At 40.3% G+C, this 19682-nt stretch overlaps 1 non-coding gene and 1 pseudogene across 1 annotated transcript; one reads left to right on the top strand and one right to left on the bottom strand.

Annotated features, from left to right (window-relative positions):
* Window positions 1-745: 745 nt before the first annotated feature.
* LOC137766033 (mitochondrial intermembrane space import and assembly protein 40 pseudogene) lies at window positions 746-1153 on the top strand (annotated as a pseudogene).
* Window positions 1154-9786: 8633 nt separating this feature from the next.
* LOC137766905 (U6 spliceosomal RNA) lies at window positions 9787-9889 on the bottom strand. The gene has a single exon (XR_011074433.1). It is a non-coding gene; the product is annotated as a U6 spliceosomal RNA (small nuclear RNA).
* Between the last annotated feature and the right edge of the window lie 9793 nt (window positions 9890-19682).

The raw sequence follows: 19682 nt of genomic DNA, 5'->3' as shown, positions 1-19682 counted from the left end.
ATCCTAAAGTATATATGGAAACACAAAAGACCCTGAATTGCCAAAGCAATCTTGAGAAAAAAGAACACAACTGGAGGTATCATGATCCCTGACCTCAGACTATACTACAAAGCTACAGTAATCAAAACAGCATGTTACTGTCACAAAAACAGACACATAGATCAATGGAACAGAATAGAGATCCCTGAAATAAACATATGCTCTTATTGTCAAATAATCTGCAGCAAAGGAGACAAGAATATAAAATAGAGAAAAGACAGACTCTTCAAGGAATGGTGCTGAGAGAACCAGACAGATACATGTAAAAGAATGAAATTAGAACATTTCTTCACACCATATTCAAAAATAGACTCAAAATGGTTTAAAGACCTAAATATAAGACCTGAAACCATAAAATTCCTAGAAGAGAACATAGGCAGAACACTTTTTGACATAAATCATAGCAATATTTTTTGGATCTCTCTCCTAAGGCAAAGGAAACAAAAGAGAAAATAAATAAATTGGACCTAATTAAACTTAAAAGTTCTCTCATAGAAAAGGAACCCATCAACAAAACAAAAAGACAGCCTACTAAATGGGAGAAAATACTTGCAAATGATATGACCAGTAAGAGGTTAATATCCAAAATATATAAATAGCTCATACAACTCAATATCAAAAAAAACCAAACAACCTGATTTAAAAATGGACAGAACCTGGGGGCCACCACCGCCATTGGTGTGGGGTCGAAGCACCGGACTGCACCATGACCTACTGCCAGCAGGAAGGGAAGGATTGAATCATATTTGTCACCAAAGAAGACCATGAAACTCCAAGCAAATTGGAGCTGGTGGCCAATGACCCCAACGATCTGTACGAGGAGAAGAGACTGATCCTGCCAAATGGAGACATCAACTGGAACTGCCCGTGCCTTGGGCGGATGGCCAGTGGTCCATGTGGGAAACTTTTCAATGTGGCCTTTTCCTGCTTCCGCTACAGCATGGAGGATGTCAAGGGGTCAGACTGCATAGACCAGTTCCGGGCCATGCAGGGGTGCATGCAGAAGTACCCGGACCTCTATTTCCAGAAGGAGGAGGAGAAGCCAGGGGATCGTTTAGAGGAAACAGCTGCCTCTGAGGCCACTGCAACCATAGAAGAGGAGGGGTCCAGCTAATGATGGCTCTGGGGTGCTGGGCTCCAGCCTCCTTCAGAGCAATATGAACCTCTCCAAGAAAGTGTCTTTCCTTCTGTTTTTCTGTGCACTGTAATGTACAAAATAACTTATTGTGCTGATCGGGGTCTTGGCCCCTTGACATATACACTGAAAAATGGGGTTGTGTGTATGTGTGTCTCACATGGACATATCAGCGAATGTAGCTGCCACTTTTGAATTCTTTTCTCAGATTGTCCTGAATTTTGCCACTTTGAAATAATATGCTGAATAATCTCAGCAACCAAAAATCATTATCTGGGAGTGTCTCTTGTGAGTAAGCTGATTTATTTTGATTCATTGTATCCCTTTTAGTAGATTTTACACCCAGTTGGAAAGTGAAACAGAAACAAAACCTCTTTCTTTAAAAATGTCGGAGTGGGACTATTTCTTGTAGAAGAGGAGGGATGATCAGACCTTGAGTATTTGAGGATACATTCATTTCTGATACATTTTGGTTTCCAGTTCTGCACTGAGCTCCAGGTTTTCTAGTTTGGAAAGCAGAGCTTTGGACCCTCTGAGTGACTCCCTTTGTAAGTGAAGAGAAAGGCTGGTTTTTGCTCTTCTTGTTATTCCAAAAGCCCTGGTTGGGGGCCTGTGTTCACACTGGCTCTGTCTCAGCCTGTTCAGATGCAATGTTCTTGAGAGGTGGGGACCTAATCATTACCAAAGTAGCACCAAGGGAGGAAACTGTGTCAATTAAAAGGAAAATATAATTTTTACCTGAAAAAAAAGAAAATGGACAGAACCCTAAATAGACATTTTTCCCAGGAAGATATACAAATGGCCAACAAGCACATGAAAAGATGCTCAACATCGTTAATCATCAGGGGAATAAAAATCAAAACCACAATGAGATATCACCTCACACTGTCAGAATGGCTATCATCAAAAAGAACACAAAAAACAAATGTTGGCAAGAATGTGGAAAAAAGGGAACTCTCATACATTGTTGGTGAGAATGTAAACTGGTGCAGCCACTGTGGAAAACAGTATGGAGGTTTCTCAAAAAAGTAGAAATAGAACTACCATATGACCCAGCAATTCCACTCCTGGGTATATATCCCAAAAAAAAAAACAAAACTGAAAACACTAATTCAAAGATACATGCACCCGGGCTTCCCTGGTGGTGCAGTGGTTGAGAGTCCGCCTGCCGATGCGGGGGACACGGGTTCGGGACCTGGTCTGTGAGGATCCCACATGCCGCGGAGCAGCTGGGCCCGTGAGCCACAATTGCTGAGCCTGCGTGTCTGGAGCCTGTGCTCTGCAACGGGAGAGGCCGCGACGGTGAGAGGCCCGTGCACCGCGATGAGGAGTGGCCCCCGCTTGCCGCAACTGGAGAGAGCCCTCGCACAGAAACGAAGACCCAACACAGCCAAAAATAAATAAATAAATAAATAAATTTAAAAAAGAAAAGATGACTATTAAAAAAAAAAAAAAAAAGATACATGTACCCCAATGTTCATAGCAGCATTATTTACAATTGCCAAGATGTGGAAGTAACCTAAGTGTCCATCAACAGAGGAATGGATTAAGAAGATGTGGTACACATATACAATGGAATATTACTCAGCCATAAAAAAGAATAAAATTTTGCCATGTGCAACAATATGGATGAGTTGGAGGGTATTATGCTAAATGAAATTAGTCAGATAAAGACGAATACTGTATGATATCACTTATAAGTTGAAACTAAAAAATAAACTAGTGATATAACAAAAAAGAAGCAGACACATATATAGAGAAAAAACTAGTGTTTACTAGTGAGGAGAAGGAAGGACTATATAAGAGTATGGGATTAAGAGGTACAAACTACTATGTATAAAATAAGCTACAAGGATATATTGTACAATACATGGACTATAGCCAATACTTTATAATAACTATAAATATGATATATTTATAATTTATAACTATAAATATAATAACTATATAAATGAAGTATAACCTTTAAAATTGTGAATTATTGTATTGTATACCTATAACTTATATAATATTTCACATCAACTATACTTCAATTAAATAAATAAAAATATATGTGTGTATATATATATATTGCTGGGCTCATTATTCTGAAATTAGATTAAGGTACAGAATCAAGCATTTACCTTGCCTCTCCTTTATAAACTGTTTTTCATATTAACCAGATAAAGAAGTCCAACTAATTCAGAAAGAACGATTGACTTAGAAAAATGTCATTTTGCAACCCCGGTAAAATAATGCATCTGTACAACAATCATCAACGGCTGCTAAGACCATTAGGAAAAGGTTGACACCTAAATCCCACTGATCAATCTTAACATCACTAAAAGTGGGACAAACAGGTATTACACCCCTCTTGATGTGATACAACAGCAAGTACCCACACTGCCTGTGAAATATTCTTGCCTCCCCCAGCATAATTAAGCCTAAATTTCATGTTTTAGACTCAGCTACCAGTTAACAAGAAACATGGGGCTGTAGAAACAAGTTAAACAATACCACAGAGATATAACCAAAACAGTCCAGGATGCATGGAATCAACAGGAAAAATGACTCATCTCTTCAATAAATAAATGGCTTGGGGGAAGAAAAAAAAAGAAGGAGAGGAAACTGTTAAACGATAATAGAGACATAAGAGATAAATCAACCAAATTCTATAAAGGACCTTGTTTGGGTCCTGATTGAACTAATAGGACAATTAACAAATTTTGAGACAATTGAAGAAATTTGAACACGGATTAGAATAATATTTCAAATAATAATTTTGTTAGGTGTGATAATACTATTGTGGTTATATTGTTCTAAAGCCTTTATGTGTTAGAAATGAGGTATTTATAAGTAAAATTACTGTGGCCCAGGAGTGCAGACTGGTTAAACACAATTGGCAAAATATTGATAATTATTGGGGCTGGGTGAGAGTACTATCAAGATATGCTTCCCTCTAATTCTGGACATGTTTGAAATTTTCCGTAATAAAATATTTTAAACAAAGTTGAAATGAAAAAGACAATGTGCCATTAAAATCTGAGTGTTGAGACCTGAGGCTTATAAAGTCCTTTCAGAACCTGAAATCACTTGCAATTTTATACTACGCAAGAATGATCCAAATATCAATGTGTATTGTTATTCTGCTGAACTAACATTTGCCTGTTTGCCGTGTCTTTACAAGAATTCATAATAACTGGAGCCATACAGCAATCTGTGAAGAGCTTCTTGTCTTTACCATTTGGGAGAGAATAAACAGATTACTAGACTCGCTAAATCATCCATACACCCCCATCTTTAAGCAGGTGAATGACTATGATGATGGGATTAAGCTTCACAACCAATTACACCATCTGACTCAGATTTCTTGAGACAAAACAGAAGAATAAGGAAACACAAGTAGTGTCTGTGTGCAGTCAAATGTACAAATATTTATCTAGCTACTCCACCACCTCACAGAGTTTTAATATGTAGTCTGAGAGCATAAACTGCAGATACCAATATTGTATGTGTGTCTGAGACATGACAATTTAGCAGGCCCTCTGGTGCTTAAACCATTTAGGAGTTTCATTCCAGTGAACTCCAAATGGGAGAAGCATCCAGCGGTCAAGAATACATCAGGCTTTCTCTTTCTCAATTCCGCTCTCACACCTTTGAGACTTGGGCTCATTCCAGAACACCCTGCAGCTTCCTCACAATGATCTACACCTGCAAGATTTCCTATGTCCATACTCTGCCCCGGTCAAACTGTACCCCTACTACCACCACCACCACCATTGCCACCACCTCCGACACACACACACACACACACACACACACACACACACACACACAGCGGAATTCTTACTTCTTGCACATGGTATAATAGCAGTAGATCTCAACGTGTGGTCCTGAGACGGGCAGCAGCAGCATGACCTGGGAACTAAACATGCAAGTTCTTGGGCCCCATCCCAGACCTATGGAATCAGAAGCTCTAGGGTGGGGACTGCACTCCAAGTTTTAATAAGTCCTCCAGGCGACCCCTGTGCGCAGGAAAGTTTGTGAAAAGTAGAGGAGTGTCATGCCCACAAACGAAGGGTAAATTTGGGGGAACACTGCAGGTTCTTCTAATTCTTAAAAACCTAGGGCTGAGTGAGTACGAGACATTCTCATTTTACACAAGAAGGAAAGTGAATAATTAAGAAATCAAAAGACACACAGTCAATGTGAATTCATTACAGAAAACATGGAGGTGGGGTGAAACAGGCCAGATAATACAAAGCAAGTGTTAACAAAATGAGTGTTAAATGACTGTTATTGTTTCAGCACATCTTCCAAATTGAGGTTAATTTAACATTGGTTTGCGTTGAGTCAATTTGTCAACAAGTGCTAATTGAACACCTTTGATGTCCTTTTCTTCAAAGCACACCAACCAATGGAGACACCAGGAAAGAGAGTATTTGGGGAATTCTCTGAAGGATCTAGGATTTAAATCATAATATGAGTAATGTGTATGTATATAAGTGATACTACAGTTAACTTTAAAGGGGTTACTAGAAAGTGAAAAAATTACAAGAGTATTCTCTCCTCTGCCTCTGTCTAGAGTATAGAAGAAAAATCTATATTTTTAAAGGAACAAACATAAGGGAAACAATGTCCAAAGACTGAATTTCTACTCCGCATCTCAGTTTAAATGTGAAATATATTGTTGCTAAACTTGGACTCAAAATCAGGTATGCCTCTTACTGACCTCTGTTTACTGGGTTCTGCAGAGAAGCCAGATCATGGAATCCAGTTCTTTGGAAAATCTCCAGGGAAAGAATTTCTAGAATGAGGATTCTGAAGTACGAATATGTGGGTTATGTTTCTAATTTCCCAGAATACATGTGATTTCTCATAATTAAAATGCCCAGGATTTTTCTTCTACTTTGATTTTTATTAGGTTATAAAACTGGTGGGATAATTATTCATGTTAAAAAGAATTATTTTCAGTTTTAAGCTATCACCATATTTCAAACTCTTTTCAATTTCTCTTAATTGTGGTGAGACTGTATTTATAAATGTAGAATAAAGTCCCCCAGATGATAATATTTCAAATACTCCCTGCCTTCTTTTTAATTAATAAACCCAAAAGTCATCTTTTGCAGAAATAACTGTCTTAAGCTTCAAAAAAATTTTCAGCTTAAAAGTAACAAAGTTCAACATTTTATAGTTGGCTGTTTTATTAAAAATTTATGTGGTAGTAGGAAAAATCAGAAAATTGAACCCAAGAGATTCAAAAGATGCTAAAGGGAACATTCTCCTGCCTCCACCCCGCCCACCTTAAACTTTTACAGAATACAAAAAATGCTTATTTTCCCTCTCTACCGTAACTTACTTAAATTTTATTGAAGGCCTTTATTATTATTATCATATCTAAATAGTTAGAATTGACTTTATTTCTGTGGAAATAAACAAAGACCAACCAAATGAGAAAAATCAAAGGCTATTTATTCAGATCCAGCATAAGAAGTGAGTCAGCCACTGTCACTTGCATCTTGGCAAAGATGCAAAGGCAGGCAGAGGAGTAGGAAAGCTTGATTGTACAAAAAGGGGAGGCTTCACGTGTACGCTGATTGGAGGCTGTGGGCTTGGGGAAGCTGGAGGAGTGATAACTCATAGCAAGGTATCTTATGTGATTGGTTAGGGGTGCATATTTGTTTTTCTCTAGTTGGTCCTAAGTTGGAAGTGGGGGCAAAAATTTGGGAAGCTGTCAGCTTTTAATCAAATCCTGCCCATTTGGGGCCGACTGTTACAGAAGCTACTGTTTAGCTTCTTAGATTGTTATTAGAGATAGTAGTCTGAATTCTAACAAGTCTGACTTATGGCAGGCTGGCTTCCTGGACTGTTTATTGTCAATGAAAGGGTTGGTTTCCTTGGCAGGTTGCTGTAGGTTGTGGGTCGGAGTTCTATTTTTATATAGGGTCTGGCCATTGTCTGTTTCTATGTTTAGTCTCTCATTTCCAAGTCAATTATAATTTAATGAGTAGCTGCAATATTGATGTAGTTCAGATCCAGAATGGGGCGCCCACCTCTGTGGAAATTTAGGCCCAGCAACCAGAGGAGGTATCGTACAGTTCCCACATGTATGAGGGCCTATCCAAGCAATGACAATCTGGGATCTTTAAAGAGACAAATTGGAGTGAATAGCCCCTGGACAGAGAAGGGACCACAAAGAAAGGTTTGAAAAGAGTATAGCACAGGCATATGCTTTCCAGGAAGCAACAGTAAGATAAATCAACAAAGCCAGACGATCTTACTATATTTTTTTATACTGCACAGTTTTCATTATTTTATTTTTTTAATTACTTTCTATTGGAGTATAGTTGATTTACAATGCTGTGTTAGTTTCTGCTGTACAGCAAAGTGAATCAGTTATACATATACATATACGTCTTCCCCTCTTTCCAAAGATCTGAGGCAGAAGTACAGTGTTCGATTCATGCCCATCCGAAACAATGAAGTTCAAGTTGTGTGAGGGTGCTACAAAGGGCAGCAAATTGGCAAAGTAGTCCAGGTTTCCAGGAAGAAATATGTCATCTACACCATACGAGTGCAGCGGGAGAAGGCTGATGGCACAACTGAGCATGCGAGCATTCACCCCAGGAAGGAGTTTATCACTAAACTAAACTGGACAAAGACCAAATAAAGATCCTTGAGCGTAAAGTCAAACCTTGCCAAGTAGGAAAGGAAAAGGGCAAATATAAGGAAGAAACAATTGAGAAGATGCAGAAATAATCTTACATATAACGTTCATTAAAAACTGTTAAAATGAAAAAAAATTTAATTAAAAATATAGTAAGACATTTTAAAAAACAAAACAAACAAAGCAAACAAACAAAAAAAACAAAGCCAGCAAGCTCTAAGACATGAGACAAGATAGCAGACTGAAAATGGGAGAGTGCATGCCTAGATCAGAAACAGTGCCTAGTGCGTGCCTAGGCTCAGAAACAGATTTCAAAACCACTCAGCATACCCAACAAAACTAATCTACCAGCAACATGGCCCAGAGGCCTGCCTGTTTGGGACCCCTGTTCAATCTGATATTCAGCCTGTATGCACTGGTTTGACCATACCAATTGGTCCGTTCCCCATTTCATCATGGCGCCCAAGACAACTGGTCATTAAATATGTATTTTGAATATTACCCACACTTGAAAGTGCGAGAGTCAGGAGGTACCCCCAACTAGTGGTTATGAAGAATAAACGACTTCAGATGTAGTTTTGCAGGTATGCTGTTTCCTTTCAGTTTAGGTGCTGGGTAACTTGTCTCAAGCTTGATCTGAAATGGGAAGGCATGAAAACCTGAAAAAAGAAATCAAAGGAAAGTACCCCTGGTGAGAAGAGAGTACTCTTCTCTTCATGAGTGAGGGCCATGAGGAAGCTATAAAATCACACATATATGTCAACTGCACAGGTTAGAGGGCAAATCACTGGGGTCTGTGGCCATGGAAGGGAATATGTCAACACTGCAATTGAAGCCACTGCAGGAGCTTCAGAAATGGGAGCCCAGGACAGAGCAGAGAATAAAGAGGATAAAGAAGGGCATTAATTTTTTTTTAACATCTTTATTGGAGTATAATTGCTTTACAATGGTGTGTTAGCTTCTGCTGTACAACAAAGTGAACCAGCTATATGTATACATATATCCCCAAATCCCCTCTCTCTTAAGTGTCACTCCCACCCTCCCTATCCCACAGCTCTAGGTGGTCACAAAGCACCAAGCTGATCTCCCTGTGCTATGCGGCTGCTTCCCACTAGCTATCTATTTTACATTTGGTAGTGTATATATATCCATGCCACTCTCTCACTTTGTCCCAGCTTACCCTGTCACCCCCCGCCCCACCCCGTGTCCTCAAGTCCATTCTCTACATCTGCATCTGTAAGGAAGGGCATTAATTCTGATAGCTTCAGCAAGAGAACTGTCACCCCCACTGATAATGTGAGTTACCCCCTTGACTCGGCCAAGAGGCCATGGTGATGGACATTCCAGGGGTATTTCTGGGTGTGCGGTCAGAGTAGAGACACCGTCCTTACCACTTCATATGTTAATTTGCCCCTGCACCCTTCCAGGGTAACATCTACTTTAGGTTAAAAAAAGAGGGGTGGACATTTAATGTACCTTTTTTACCATTTGAATTTTTCACAATAGTTAAGCCTATTTTTATGGTGGCAAATTAACAGATGCTATTTGGGGAAAAAATATCTAAAATTTACATATGACATACCACAAGTATGGTAAATTGTTTACTAAAATGGCTAAATAATATAAAGGCAGTTTTCTTTTTAATAGAGCAGGTTCTTATTAGTTACCTATTTTATACATATTAGTGTATATATGTCAATCCCAATCTCCCAATTCATCCCAAGTGCCCCCCTTCCCCCCCTTGGTAACCAAAAGTTTGTGCTCTACATCTGTGACTCTATTTCTGCTTTGCCAGTAAGGTCATCTGTACCATTTTTCTAGATTCCACATATAAGCGATATTATACAATATTTGTTTTTCTCTTTCTGACTTACTTCACTCTGTATGACAGACTCTAGATCCATCCACGTCTCTACAAATGGTACTATTTTGTTCCTTTTTATGGCTGAGTAATATTCCATTGTAAAAAAATGTGGAATGCTTCACGAATTTGTGGGTCATTCTTGCACAGGGGCCATGCTAATCTTCTCTGCATCGTTCCAATTTTAGTATATGTGCTGCCAAAGCAAGCATCCAACTTAACTCTTTAAAGTATGGATAGGGTAGATGATGTGGATCTCTCGTCCCATGTGCAGTGGGGTGTCGATGATACTAATTCTGTTGTCTCAAAATTGGCGACCAAGACCTGGAGCAGAAAGCAAAGACACATCAAGCACCTCCCATTCTAAAAACAGCTGCCAACAGCTGGAGGCATGAACCCCTCCAGGACGTTTTAATAGACCAGACTTAACCAACTGTACTACTTTCAACCATTCCCCCCACCCCAAACAAGCAGAAAACCAGGAAGAGGAGAAGGAGGAGAGATTCCTTATTGTGAGTCATTGGTAGAGAGTTGAGAGCCTCGGTGTTTTCCATGGAGGAAGAAAAAATGGGGAGCTCTCATAGACAGTAGGGGTGTCAGAAACAAGAGGAGACGGGCATCTTGAACCACAGGGAGACATCAGCTTATGGAGCAGACACGCTGATCTGCCCGCTCTCCGAACATCTCTGAGCAGGGGAGAGGAGAACCAAGAGGGCACAGAGAGAGACCAACAGTGGGGAAACCAGCCCTCCTACCACTTGGTATTTGAAGGAAACCTGAGTCTTCAGTGACTCAGGTGGACACTGCAGAAGGTAGCTGGGCTTAAGTTGTCTTAATGTACCCCAAACAAGAGGGCCACATACAGGGTGGATGTCCCAAGCAATGGGAAACAGCAGGGTGTATTGCTGGTGGTGAAAGCTGCGGTGGGATTCAAAGAGGTTGAGCTAGAGTTAATCTCCCTTGTTAAGACACTGGATGGAAACAAGATGTGGAGCCCCGTCCTGATCCTGAAGGGTCCATGAAGAACTCACACATGTACCTCAAGAAGGAAGCAGCCTGGGATGCCTGCCCTCAGTGGGCATCTGTACTTGGTCCATTTCAACCTAAGAAGCAATAGCCAAGAGATGGCCAATGCACACCAGGAATGACAGATTTGTCCCTTTCCATCTCCCCTCTGCAATTAAGGAGAAAGGTGTCCCAAGAAATCGGGGATAAGGAGTAAAAACGCAGACCAAGCTTTCTCCCTCCTCTAAGTCTCCTCGGAAAAGCATGGCCAGTGCTGGGAGGAGGGGAGGGGATAGATGGATCTGAAATGGATATTTTAAAATTGACCTGCTTTTGTTAAATATTCAGAAGTAAATAGAAAATGTATGGAACTCTGTCAGTACAAGGCAGCATCTTCCTCCCAAAATGAATAAATATTTGCAGGTTTTAAATTGCAAGAAGAGCCCTCCTGCAGTGAGGGATGCGGCCCTGAGGTCAGGGAATCACAGTGATAAACCAGGAGCATCTAGGAAGTGACCTCTGCACAGGATTTCAATTCCAGGACACTCTTTCCTTGGACTTCAGGAAAAGTAAAGTTAAGCAGCAATGTTTAAATTATTTCTCTCATAGTTTCCCCAACACTTTAATAAAAAGTTTGAAATAAGTGAGGGACTGAGTCATAAAAACAAGAACAGAGGGGAACAGATCCCCATCATTCTCACCATCAACTCTGGGATTTTGCAGAGGTGGGAAGATTGCATTAGAAGGTGTTCTGAGCCCCTGGCCCCCACTAGAAGGGTAACAAGTAGGTATCTGCTTTGGCTCAGAAAAGGCTGGGGAGAAAAAAGCAGCCTGGAGAATAGGTAAAAAGGACCCTGCAAGAGCAGAGAAAACTCCCCACCCCAGTGAATACACTAGAGCAGTGACTTTCAAACTCCTTGTACCCAAAGCCACAGTAAAAAATACATTGTACATCAGGACCCTATACACATGTATATGCATAACTGAGTAAAGTTTTATAAAACAATATTACTCACATGTGCAATGAATGGACACAGGTCGTTTGTATTCTGTTCTGTTTTGTTTTTTTTTAATGCTGGTCACAGATCATATAAATTGATTTCTGTGGTTCTGAAGAACCTAGTGACAGGAATAAAGGCACAGACGTAGAGAATGGACTTGAGGACACGGAGAAGGGGAAGGGTAAGCTGGGACGAAGTGAGAGAGTGGCATGGGCTATATACACTACCAAACGTAAAATAGATAGCTAGCGGGAAGCAGCCGCATAGCACAGGGAGATCAGCTCGGTGCTTTGTGACCACCTAGAGGGATGGGATAGGGAGGGTGGGAGGGAGGGAGATGCAAGAGGGAGGAGATATGGGGATATATGTATATGCATAGCTGACTCACTTTGTTATACAGCAGAAACTAACACACCATTGTAAAACAATTATACTCCAGTGAAGATGTTAAAAAAAAATTGATTTCTGGATCCTAGTAGTCTACAAGCAGCAGTATAAACAACTCTCATTAGAAGGAGATGACCCTTAAAAAGGAGGGGAGAGTTTAGGTAATACAAGCATGAACAACATTTGTTTTTTTCTCTCCCAAATATGCCTCCCACATCCACAGCTCCTTCTATATCATCAGATTGGAATCATATATATTCCTGATAACCTACTTTCCAGATGAGCTCTCTCCTCTGGAGTTCACATCTCTCTACTGGTTCTCTTATCTAACTATCCTCCATGCCTTTCTAGCTCTACCCATTGTAGATGTGGATTGGACTCCTCAATACTATCTCCACTAGTTAAATACTTTACAATCCCTTAAATATCCAACATGTACAAATCATTCACAGGGCATTCTTAACAAGCATGTCTGAATAATAACAGTAGCGAGTAATATTTATAGAACGCAAGGATGTGTCAATCGCTGCTCTCAGCTTTATCAATCTATATCTCTCTATCTGTAAGCCTTATAATCATCCCACAAATAAGGAAACAAAGGCCCAGGAAGGTTAAGTAAGGACACAAAGCTGTTAAGTGGTATACCTATGCTTTGAATACAGGGGTTCTTGGAAAACTTGCAGGTCATAAAAAAGCATGGACACAAAGGATAAGTCTGACCTTTCAATGGGGGGAAGAGGGTCATGAGACATGGAGCATTGGTGGGTCTCATGCAGAGCCTCCTCCGGGTTTTATGCTCATGGTAGAATAACCCTTCTGTACCAAAGTGTTCCAACCAAGAGACTTCTTGCTCTCTCATGAAGACAAACATTTGTTTCAGTTTCAGTTTCAGTCACAATCTTGAAATAATTTTATCCCCACAAAACAGAGAAGCAAGATACACATCCTGATAGTGTTTGGATTTGTTAACGACCTTCTACCATTTTCACTTGTTTCAAGAATTTTAGGTCCTGGGTTACTTGGAATATTGACTAGGAAAATCTTTCTCAAGGGCAGGCCTCTCTGAGAGAGTATTCTCATAGGTCCCTGGGACTGGTCCTCAGTTTTGCTAGTTTAATGTGAAAGGAGTAGACTCCAGGGGCACATAAATCATGTTTAACCAACAATGCTAGATCCTTCACTTAGGATGATATTCTTTTCCGCTCCTCCAGGGGGCACCATTTGCATAGAATTCAATATGAATGGCACCCGCAGGGATTAGGCAAAGCGGTGGTCCTGAAAAATAGTCCTGCTCGAAACCATCCTTCAGATATCAGACACCTGGAAAAACAAAATAAGTTAATCAAATAAGCTAATTGAATTAACGTTCACGAGGTTGCTTGGTGTCCAGAGAATCAGAAGGAAAGGTAGAAACTGACCCTTTCATCACTTCTTCCTTTCAGAGGGAAACTGTCAGATATATCTTCTGCCCCATTAATTAATGCCTCTCTTCTGACCATCCGCCTATGATAGGCATATTCTCTCTAGAATGTGTTCATTTTACTATTAGTCAGGACTTATTCTGAACCATTCTCTCTAAGGTGAGTTTGTAGATATCTGATTTCATTCTCATTATGCTGATTTTCACAACAGATTCTCTGAGTTTCCGAATGTAGTGGTGGTTCTCACAGTGTGGTCCCTGGGTACCAGCAGCAGCATCACTTGGGAACTTGTTTAGAAGTGCAAATACTTGGGCCCAAACCCAGACCCAAATCAGACAGACTCTCCAGGTGTGGTACCAGACATCTGTGTGCTTACAAGTCTTACAGGTGATTCTAACACATGCTAAACTTTGAGAACCATCGCCTTAACATACAGTTTCCAGTCCCACTGACACCAGAAACAACCATGAGCTTTTTAAAAATATAGGTGCCCTGGATTCTCCCGGAGTCACTGGGAGAGTAAAAAGAACTTTGGAATCAAAAGGATCTGGGGGGAAATTCTAGCTTTTTGTTTTTTGTTTTTTTATAAATTTATTTATTTAATCATTTGTTTTTGGCTGCGTTGGGTCTTCATTGCTGCACATGGGCTTTCTCTAGTTGTGGTGAGAGAGGGCTACTCTTCGTTGCGGTGCACAGGCTTCTCTTTGCAGTGGCTTCTCTTGTTGTGGAGCATGGGCTCTAGGCGCATGGGCTTCAGTAGTTGTGGCACGCGGGCTTCAGTAGTTGTGGCGCATGGGCTCAGTTGCTCTGCGGCATGTGGGATCTTCCTGGACCAGGGATCGAACCCGTGTCCCCTGCATTGGCAGGCGTATTCTTAACCACTGCGCCACCAGGGAAGTCCCGGAAATTCTAGTTTTGTCACTCACCAGTGTGTGCCTGGTTGACGCCCCGTTTTCTCATCTCTAAAGTGAGGGTAGTAGGACCTGCCTCATAGGAAGGTGTTGGAGGTAAGATGCAACAAATACCTCATATAGAGACTGACAGCAAATCTTCCTTGGCCTCCATCACAACTGGAATTTCCTTTGCCCAGCCTGTGAGGTTGCAGGTCTCATCTTACCCAGAATCACAAAACAAGAGTTGCCAGAAGCTAATTTCCAAAGTTTCACAAATAGCCTAACATTTTCACAGCAGTTATTGGGGGTTTTGCCATGACTCAGTGGGAACAACACAGCCCTGAAATTCCCATGGAGCTATTTCAAATTCTAGATTGATGAGTGCAGGAGGAGTTCCTATGAAGCAATATTTACCAAGTGAGAGCATTATAATTGTTAAAGTAGCTCTTGTGAGCCAGATCACATTCCTGCGGACAACAGGGAGGCAAAAAATTTCAATGATTGCCTAGAAAATTGAGTGGAAGTTCCCCAAGTTACCTGCCACACACAGGTTTGTTTTTCCTTAATTATCTAGGTAATTGCTTTGGTTCCTCTACTTGCCTTTACCAAGAGACACTTGGGCAGAAGAGTGAGCAAGAAGAGTGAGTGTCTATGGGGCTGATGCTGAGTGAAGGTTCAGGCTGCTCATCCCAGTGCAGAGAGCTCCTCCATTGTCAGTGCGAGTGCCTATGAACTCCCCCCTCCACTGGAACTAATGCGGCCTTTCTCATCAATCTGGGTCCCTGCTCTTGTGGAATTGCATGGATTGATTTTTTTTAATGTACATGAAATTATCAGCCTAAAATCAAATCATTTCACTGGAAAACATAATACTCAGATCGACTTCCAAATATTCATACAAATTTGGAAAATAGTTAAGATAGAAACTCTCAGGTTTTGTCAAGGGCGAAGTCGTTTTCTCAAATATCGTTTTTGACAATTCTGTACAAATCAAACCAAAGTTCATCAAACACTCTCTCTGAATTAGTTTGACAGCTATCACTAGAGTCCTTGAACATAAAATAAGGGGAAAAAATTAGAAGCAGAAGTTGAGATTGAAGCTGGTGAGAGAGTTAACAAATACACCACTTATGTGGAGGAAAAGACATTTCAAAGGAGCCAAAATATACTTTTTGGCCTGAACATGATAGTCCAAGTCCAAGTACAAGTCAAAGAGTAACTCAAAGGGGCATGGGTCTTCAATTGCAGATACCGAATAATACAGATCAACGCCCCCTACTGGATGACACAGGAGGTTCCGTCTTGCATATTCTACTTCCTTTGTGTCTGTGAAAAATACCACTGCATTAGTTAGGGTTTTCCAGAGAAACAGAACAAATTGTAGATAGATAGATAGATAGATAGATAGATAGATAGATAGATAGATAGATAGATAGATAAATAGTTAATGAGAATTGGTTCATATGATTATGGAGTCTAAGACATCCCAAAATATGCAAGCTGGAGACCCAGGAAAACTAGTTGTGGAGTTCAGTTAGAATCTGACGTCCTGAGAAGCAGGAGAGCTTGTGGTATAAATCCCAGTTCAAGGGCAAGAGAAGTTGAGATGAGATGTCCTAGCTCAAGAACTGAAACAGAGAAAATGGGAGAATTCTTCCTTCCTCCTCTTGTTCTATTCAGGTTGGATGATACCCACCCATGGTGAGGAGGGCAATTTACTGAGTCCCATCATTCAAATGCTAATATCATCTGGAAACCCTCTTATAGACACACCCAGAAATGTTTAGTCAAATATCTGGGCACCCTGTGATCTACTCAACTTGACACATAAAATTAACCATCACACTAACATAACATGTCACCGAAAGTTGGCTGTGGCTTTGACCCACTCACCTTCATTCCAGGACCCAGGGTAATGGAGCAGCAACATTCCAGGACCAACTGATTCTTAATGCTTCTGCCCAGAAATGATACATGTTCCTTGTGCCCACATTTCATTGGCTACAGCAAGTTAAATGGCCTCTCCTGAGTTCAGCACAGTAGGAAAGTAAAATCCTTCCAAGGCAAAAGATGGAGGAAAAATAAGATATTTGGCAAACAGAAATACAGTCTACCATACCAATGGAATTCTTATGGGGTCCACAAGTAAACTCTGATTCTAGACCATGCTCCAGGGACTTCCCCTCAGGTCTCCACTGCACTTCTTATCACTTTTCCACGCAAGCCAGGCTCTTGCTATATTCAAGGAGAGTTGCAACCCCCTCCCTTAATTCCTAAAGGTACAGCAAATACCTAATGAGCATTCAAGACAATTTATTGAAGGGTTGAAAATAACAAGGAAATTATAATGTAGTAAAAGAAAAGAAAACAATAGTACTGGATAGGAAATATCACTGCTCCTTGAATGAAGTCCATCACCCATACCCCTTCCATAGGCTTTCTTCCTACCACCTACCTACCTACTACCATGAGCCCTCAGTCCCCAGAGTACACTCCCTGACCCTCCTTTTCCTCACTGAAAGAAGGACATAATCCACCACATCCTCACTCACAACAACACCATCATAACCCCACAGAGAGTCAATTCTGCTCACAATGAATTCAGCTCTGATAATTTTATTCAGAGTTGTTTAGTATGTATAGTTCCAGTTGCTTGATTCTAAGACAGAATTTTGACTTTGTATAAATAATGAGCCCACTGAAGAGTAATTTTACTCAAAGATGATGAGTATCTTCTATCTGGGCAAAAGAAAATTACAGGTAGATTCAAAATAAAATTTGTCTCCATTGTACTCCAAAATGGACCATATGTGTGTGTGTATGTGTGTATGTATGTGTGTGTGTGTGTGTGTGTTGTGCTTATTGTGGATGTGAATATATATGTGTAAAGTGGGTACTTCTTGGGTGATCATATATACATAGTTTGAATATTCATGTAAATACTATTTTATGTTCTGCTTTTTCACTTAGGTCATAAAGATATTTCAATATTTTATATAATTGTCTTAACATGGTTAAAAACTATATAATATTCCATCTTGATAAAGTGACATAATTTATTAAAGCATTCTCTTAATCTAGATAGTTTGCTTTACCTAGTATTATGAATGAAGTTGTCATAAACTGCTTCATGCTTACGGATCTTTGCTTCTGATAGATTATTTCACTGAGGTAAATTTCCAGGGATAAAATTCAATATTTTATACACCTGTCTTAATTAACACGGTTAAAAACTGTACAACTATATAACTCAGGATAAAATTCCTGAGTTAAAAATATAAATATTATTACTTTGTACTAGCTGTTTTTATATGCCTTTCTCAATTTACACTGATTAGGAATAATTTTTACTGCAATATTAGATAACATTTTTCTTTGAAACTTCTGTAGTCCAGTTTAATTTGATCAACTACTAAACTCCATGAAATACAGATATTAATGCTTGCTTCTAATTTGAAGAGATTTTAACCCTCCAAAAATAAACCTAAAAAACTTTGCATTGGGATAAAGAAAGCTTCTTTTTATATAAAGGCTCTCTGATATAGACAAATAGTATATGGATGATAAACATTTGATTGCAAGTAACAGAAACCAAACTTACACTAATTTATGCAAGAAAAGGGAGTTTGAAGAGCTATGGGTATAGCTCACACCATAATAAAAAAAAGCTCAGAAGTGTAACATCTGAGCATCATCAGAGACCTTGTTAAGAATGGGAATATTATTAGAACTCTCTCCCATCTCTTCTGTCTAGACTTTGGCTTTGTCTTCTCCTACTGTAGACAGATGTCTGCACATGGAGCTCATTCCCAACAGCTCTACACCCAAAGAGGAAAGGAGCTGTGGTATACTGGAGGACTGGTCCCAATTCTTTACCCCTCTACGTATCCACACACTAGCCATGGTCTGATCACAGGCTGTATATACTTCTGCCCTGGCTTTGGGCTTGTCCACGTGACTTGCTTTGGCCAATAACATATGGGCAGAAATGACAGTGTGCCACTTCTGAGACTAGGTCTCTGAGACTTGCATGTTCTCACCTGGTCTCTTGTGGAATATTCCCCAACTAGTCTGCTGGAAGGTGAGAGACACACGCAGTAGACATGCAAACCTGAAGTATGGACTAGAGACACCCCAGCTGCTGTAGCCTAAATCAGTCCACCCAGGTCCAGCCTGAAGACTCATGGGTGAGCCCAGCTGCGATCAGCAGAGCCTGCCCAGCAGACCTGCAAATGTGTGAGCTAAATAAATGCTCACTGTTTCAAGTCACTTCGATTTGATTTTATTTTTTTTTTTGTTATGCAGCAGTAGCTGACTCATACAGGTAGCTCCTCTCTCTGAACCCTAGTTTGAAAAGTCCCAGGGAAGAATACTCTTGTCCACCTTGTTTCAAAGGCCCACATCTGTCACTAAGTAGTTATGTATTTTAAGAACAGGGTGCTCGTGCTGGTTTCAGGCAAAAATGATAAATTTTGTATCTTAAAATGTGAATTTGGTAATAAACATATTTTAAAATCCAAGTAAGAAAGAAATAGAGTTTTTTTAAAATATCATTTACCACAACTGAGAGAAACAAGAACTGTTTTCCCAGGGAAGTAAAGAGAGCTGTCTCTCAAGTCACAGGTTTAAAGGATGACTTTAACATCTTATTGCCATCTGGCCACCAGCATCAGCTCCCGGCAAGGGATTAGAATAAATTACTTGGTACCAAAGGCAGGTGAACTGAGCTAGTGGGAGAAGCTATAGAAGGAAACTAGCCAGAAAAGTGAGGCAAAGAAACAGTACAAGAAAGTGAGAAAGAAACAGTACAAGGATTAAACAGAACAAGGATTAGGACTCACAGCAGAGTACAAAGAGGAGAATTTCACATACATTCTGGTTCTAAGGGTCTAGGAACAACCACAGCCATAATCTTTGGTGAGCAAGGCAGAGCACAACAGAGCAGAGAACCCTGGAATGTCAGATGGCTGCTTCTAAAGAAATCCATCCAAAATCGAAGCAGGATCAACAAGAACAGGATCCATAGGAATGAAGTTCACAAGAGGGGAGGCAATGCCAGCTTTCGTCAAGGGAAAGCACACAACAGCATTCGAAACCCAAACATCTAAGGAGCCAAGTGGAAAGAGGCTGGGTAAGCAGCCTGGTCTCCCTGGGAAGGGCATTCAGAGGATCAGTAGCTTTCAGTTACGAAGAAGACAAAAATTATTTCCAAATTTCGTTATTTCCAAGCACAGTTCTACTGATATACTGCTTCTGTGGCCTCTCTTTGGACCCATGATGAGTTGAAAACAGCC

Source organism: Eschrichtius robustus, chromosome 6, assembly GCF_028021215.1.
Source record: "Eschrichtius robustus isolate mEscRob2 chromosome 6, mEscRob2.pri, whole genome shotgun sequence".
In the NCBI taxonomy this organism is placed as follows: domain Eukaryota; kingdom Metazoa; phylum Chordata; class Mammalia; order Artiodactyla; family Eschrichtiidae; genus Eschrichtius; species Eschrichtius robustus.
This window is presented reverse-complemented; position numbering and strand designations above follow the sequence as displayed.